The sequence below is a fragment of the Quercus suber genome, unplaced genomic scaffold (genome assembly GCF_002906115.3).
Source record: "Quercus suber isolate HL8 unplaced genomic scaffold, Cork oak 2.0 scaffold_781, whole genome shotgun sequence".
Taxonomy (NCBI): Eukaryota; Viridiplantae; Streptophyta; class Magnoliopsida; order Fagales; family Fagaceae; genus Quercus; species Quercus suber.
This window is the reverse complement of record NW_027070217.1, coordinates 255,134-261,133: the sequence shown is the minus strand read 5'-3', so window position 1 is coordinate 261,133 and position 6,000 is coordinate 255,134.

The window sequence follows — 6,000 nt, the reverse complement described above, 5'->3', positions numbered from 1 at the left end:
CCATCATATCCAATATGTCATCCAACCAAGGGATAGGAAAACGAAATTTCACAGTAATCTTGTTGATGGCACAACTATCAACACACATCCTCCAAGTTCCTGTTGGGATTAGTGCCCTAGAATCCTATTGTATGATGTTATATATGATATTATGTATGACATTATGTATGATAGATGTATGGCTTAATATTGTAATTAATAAAGTTGTTTTATTATTATCTCAAAATAATGATAACATGAATATTTGAACATTATCATATAGTCTATGAGATGCATAATATGTGATTTATATGATTTAGTCATAGAAGATATAAGTCATAAGTTATTTGTAAACTCAGAATTTTAGTTCGTTGTCGGTGATGAAATTGGGCATTTCATCTGCGAAGACTATAACATATCAACTAAGATGATTTGTCTTAATCATGGAAATGGAGACTTCTAGTTGATATGTTGATATGTTTTAAGAGTTAAGACATATTGAACTGGACCACTGTGAGATTTATTATTCTCCTAACGACTGTCAATTGAATAATAAATCTCACGACTTATATTTACATGAACTCTTAATCCTGAGAGAATAATGGACCTGATCATGAAGTATAGGTTGCTTTGATATATTAGGAGTGAGATCTAAAGTAACGGTCAAAACCTCAGTATGTTGAGCAACCACATTTAGTGTTAATGGAACATATATTTTCAAGATGGAATTCATAGTCTCTTAATGGAGATGTAAAATATTCCCTTGAGATAAGTTTAATGGGTTCAGTTATTCAGAGAGTTAGGCCTAACCACTTTGGTAAGAAATTACTAAAGTATATATATTTATGAAATTGGATTTCATAAATATATGGTGAATAACTTAAAAGGATTAAACCGGGTACTCAAGGATTAAGATGTAATAATCTTCAAAGTGACAGTCTATATTCATGACTTTGAATTACTACGAATATTTTATGAATGGGTTGTATGTATAATAAAGTCTTGGGATATAATTTATTAATAAGGCCTAGAGTGCAATAATATTTTTATAGTGGTATTAAATATAATTAATGGTAACTTTGGACTTGTCAAGAGTTGACAGAAAAGCCCAAGGCCCATTGGAGCTAGTGTCTTATTGGTCCCTTTTGGTCCCACTCCAAGCCACATACTAAAGCCCAATTGGAAAGGCCCAAAAGGCTAGCCCAATTAGACAATTAGTTATTAGGAGAGAAATATATAGAATTTTATACAACACACAACAAGTTTGTGAAATGCTGTGTATGTATGAGAGAAGCTACTCAATTATTCTCCCTTGGAAATTGATTGAGAGACCACACATCTTGGGTGTTAGTGGAATTGGAGTGAAGATTGAAAGTGTTCTTGAGAACTTCTGATCTTTGGTTTTGAAATTCACTGCACCAAGATACACTCTCTTGTTCTATATTCTGAAACTTACATTATGCATGTTATTAATTCTGAATGAAGTAGATCCGTTATTTTTCCGCTGCGTATATGAGTATTTCCAACAGTTCCATCTTTCTTTGGAGTTAAGTGTGTAGGGACTGCACAAGGGTTTATGCTTTCACAAACAAAACCCTTTCTAAGTAGTTCTTCTACTTGCTTTTGCAACTCGGCGTGCTCTGCAAGGCTCATCCTATAGTGAGGCAAGTTTGGTATGGTCGCTTCGGGCTCAAAATCTATGGCGTGTTGTATGTCACACATGGGCGGTAAATGATTAGGGAGTTCCTCAGGGAAAACATCCTTAAATTCCTGGAGCACTGACTTCACTTCTTTAGGTTGCTCCTCACGGGTCTCTCCTTGAAGTTCCCTGGCAACTAAGATAAACACAATGGATTCTTGAACTGCTACCCTTTCAAATGCCTTTGGGCTTATGATGTTCAGGCCTTTCGCCTTTGGTGCTTCTATCTTCTTCCTCATGTCGATTGGCTTAGGTTTCAAAGGATTGAGCACAATTTTCTTACCTTCAAACACAAATGAGCAAGAATTGGATTGCCTATGAAAGGTGACATCCAAATCATAAAGCCAAGCTCTACCTAAGATAATATGCCCTACATCCATCGGAATTATGTCACACCATATTTCAGCCTTATGGGTGAGGAATTGAAATGGGACAACACATCTTTCTTTTATGCCTATGGAGGAAGTATCCACCCAAGAAACTTTATATGGGTTAGGGTGTGGGATCAATTTCAAGCCTAGGCGGGAAACAAAGTTAAAGGACACCGCATTAATGCAACTCCCACTAGCTATAATAATCTTGTGAGTTTTGTCCCCATACTTAGTGTAAGTTTGGAAGATGGCACTCCTTCGCCAATCATCAATGTCCCTTTGTTTTGCCAAAGCACACCTTACCACATTCATTCTAGGGACAACAAAGACGTCCTTGGAATCATCAACCTGGGGAGAGATGGCTCTAATGCACGTGAGGTAGCTAGGATCATCTTCCCATTTTGCCTCAACATCTTGGATTTCTTTAACATTTGGATCATACACCAGCTCCTCAACATCTTCTACCATTTCATCATCCTTTTGAATGACAAGGGTCCTAGAGGGACATCTAGCTGGGATATGTCTAACCCCATTGCATTTGAAGCATTGGAGGCAAAAGCCTAATCTTGGAGGCTCATTGATCACACATTTTCCCTTGTCCTCTTTTTTTATTGGAATGCTATTGGGTTTGACCTTAAGGGGTAAGGCAAGTCTAGATTTGCTACCAAAAGGTTGAGGGTTGGTAGGAACACTCCGAAGCTCAAAACATCGCCAAAAGATAGATTTGAATACTAATTCACAATTCCTAGCAAGGTCATATGCTTCTCCTAAGGTAGTGATAATCTCACCTAATAGGTTAGCATTTAATCCTTCTTGAACCTATTGAGTATGACAACCTCTTCCTCGACTATTCAAATTTGCCTCTTGAATTCCTTGAATTTCTCTATATATTCAACCACAGGAGTAGTGCCTTGCTTTAGGCGATCCCATTCCTCAAGAAGGCAGCTCCTATAAGTTGGAGGAAGATAATTCCTCGAGAGTGCATCCTTCATCTCAAGCCAATCAGTAATGGGGGGCTTACGTCATCACCTAAGGGTATCTTCAAGGTCCTCCCAGAAAAGGTCGTCTCTTCCAATTAACTTCATCCTAGCATACCTTACTTTCTAATTTTCAGCCCAATGGTAATAGTCAAAGAATTTCTCCATCTAACGTAACCAATCGGTGAAAAACCATAGGTCTAGGCAGCCATCAAAGGTGGGTGCTTCTATCTTTTCCTTGGACATCCTATCATCATAATCCCTAGGGCCATTGTGATTATAGTGATCATGTTCAAAGTTTGGAGCCCTATTAAAGTAACCATGGTTATTTTGCCTAAGCATGTTATCTCCTTCATGGTTAATAGTCTCTCATTGAGATGCTTCCACTCGCTCTACCCTATCCAGTAAAGCATGGACACTTTTTGCTAGGTCTTCTATGGTTTGCTCTAAGGAGGGCCTAGGCTCGAAAGTGGATTGATGTTTAGGGTTTGACATGATGCGACCACTATGTAGATGCATGCAACACTATATTTATGAATGTAGTTGAGATTTCCAAAAATTCAAATAACCAATTCTCAATATAAAATCAATGTTGATGTGCATGAAATATATACAATAAAGTACTCACATATCTACATATTCAGCTTTACTTTTATGTTATTTTGTGACTGGTTATATAATATCTTTGTGTTGCAGGTAACAAGGGCTTTACATGCAAAGTGGGGCTAAGCCAATTGAATCAAGCCAACTTACATCCAGCCGGGCATGAATTCAAGAGAAGACCAACCCAATTAAATTTAAGTCCAATTGGAGTAAGGAATCAAAGGAAATTTGCACCAAATCCAAGTCTAATTCAGATTAGGATTCCAGCCTGTACATCAGTTAGTATTTTCAGCATAACTTTCGGCTCAGATGTCCAATCGAGATGATTCAAGTTGGGCTGGAAATTTAACTTAAAGGCCTACAACGTTGTAGTTTACCAAAAGTCCAAATTATGATGTTAAATGGGCCAAAATAGTCGGTTAAGTGAAGCCTAAAAATCTGGGATTTTCTCCAAACGGGAATCCAACTTGTAATAGGATTCCTTGACCTATTTAAAGGCTCTTTAGAGCAAAATTCAGGGGGCTGAGGCCAGTGCTAGGGCTGGGGGGCTGAACATAGAGAGTGCAGCTACTTCTTTGGTTTTCTTCTATGACAGTTAGTTTTAATTATTTTTCTAGTTTAATGTTTAGTATTTTATTCTTGTGTTTTATTTCAATTACCATGAGTAGCTAAATTTATAATTAGGCTTGAGGATGAAACCTTGTTAAGGATTATCAGTAATATTTATGTGATTTGATTTTTCTCACAATATTTGTTCTTTAATGATTTAAATTGTTCTTGCTTCATATCAATTGGCTAAGATGAGATTATAGATATGAGTTCAATCATGTTTTTTTCTCATGATTTAGGATTTATCTTAATTAATTGAATGCTTGATTTATTAATTCTTGATTATAAAATTGGATATCACTTGTGATTTGTCTGTCAGTGGATACAATTTATGATTTGATTTTTAGAATTGGATGTATCTTGTGTTTTATTTGGCTATGGATACAATTGATGATTTAGTTTTATACTTAAGAAGTGAAGAAGAATATGCTTTTGATTTTTAAAATATGGATTTTAATGAGAATATTTTCCATGGTAGCAAGATTGATTTCTAGATTATTATGTAGTGAGTTGGGAAAAATTAATGATCATAAATATATGCTGATATGACTTACAAGGCGAATTCCAAAACCTTAATTCCTTTCCCTTGATTGTTTACATCTTTTTATTGCTTTATATCTTTTGCTTAGTTTAACTATTTACTTAATTTTATTATTTGCTTAGTTTATTTAAGTTCAAAACAACCAATTTTTATTAAACTAGATTAGGATTAATTTGGTTAAGGTTTAATTAATTTTCCTACGTTCATTCAAGTCCCTGTGGATTCGACCTCGTTCTTGTCAAACTATACTTCAGTACGGTTTGTACACTTGCGAGTACTTTAAAATTTCACAACAAAGGTCAAGTAGTGACAGTGTTCGCGATATTGAGAGATAGCCCAATTAAAATTCAAATTTCAATAAGCTCCACAATTAATAATGAGAATCAGATATTTCAAAGAAATTGGGTTATGTCTTTCTTTCTTTTTTCTTTTTTTTATTTTTGGAATTTTAGAATGGTTACTGAAAGAAAGCACAAATAAAATAGCTAACTTGAGCACAAAATGGGTAGGCTAGTGGGGTATGGTGGGGTATGCACATAAAAAATATAAAGATAATATTTTTCAATGAGACAAAATTGAACCCACCAAAAAGAAAGTAAGAATTGTACCCTGGTCAGTGGCCAACTTATTGCACTAGATAGTCACAGGCTTAGCTCCTCAAGTGACTGGATCTTACTTGGACAAAGTGGACCTATGGAGAACAATTTAAGGTCCCAATACATGCAATGGGCTGTCACAGCAACAATACTTTCTTTCTTTCCTTCCTTCTGATTTTTTTTTTTTTTTTTGCAAAATAAGAAAATACACTGTGCAATGGACTTAAGACATTACAAACTTTAAAAGAAATTCAAACAACAGACTCTAAAAGAAACTCAAACCACAGACTTAAAAAAGAAAGACCACAAAAATTAAAAGAGAACAAAATCTCTAAATTGAAAAAGAAAAAAAAATTTGCTCAGCAATGGATTTGCGGCGCTAGGGACCAACGATTGTGGCAGCACGAAGATGGGGAAGACAGCGGCGGCACAAAGCATGGAGGAGTGGCAGCTGCTTGTCTTGGGCCTTGGCATCGACGGTGGTCGACGTCCTCAGGGGCGGTGGTTGAGGGTGATAATGGGTTTTGGTGGCTGGTGGTTGTTGGGTTTTGTGGCGGTGGGTGTTGATTTATGGGTTTCAGCGGTGGGTGTTGATTTATGGGTTTTTTTTTTTTTTTTTTTTGGT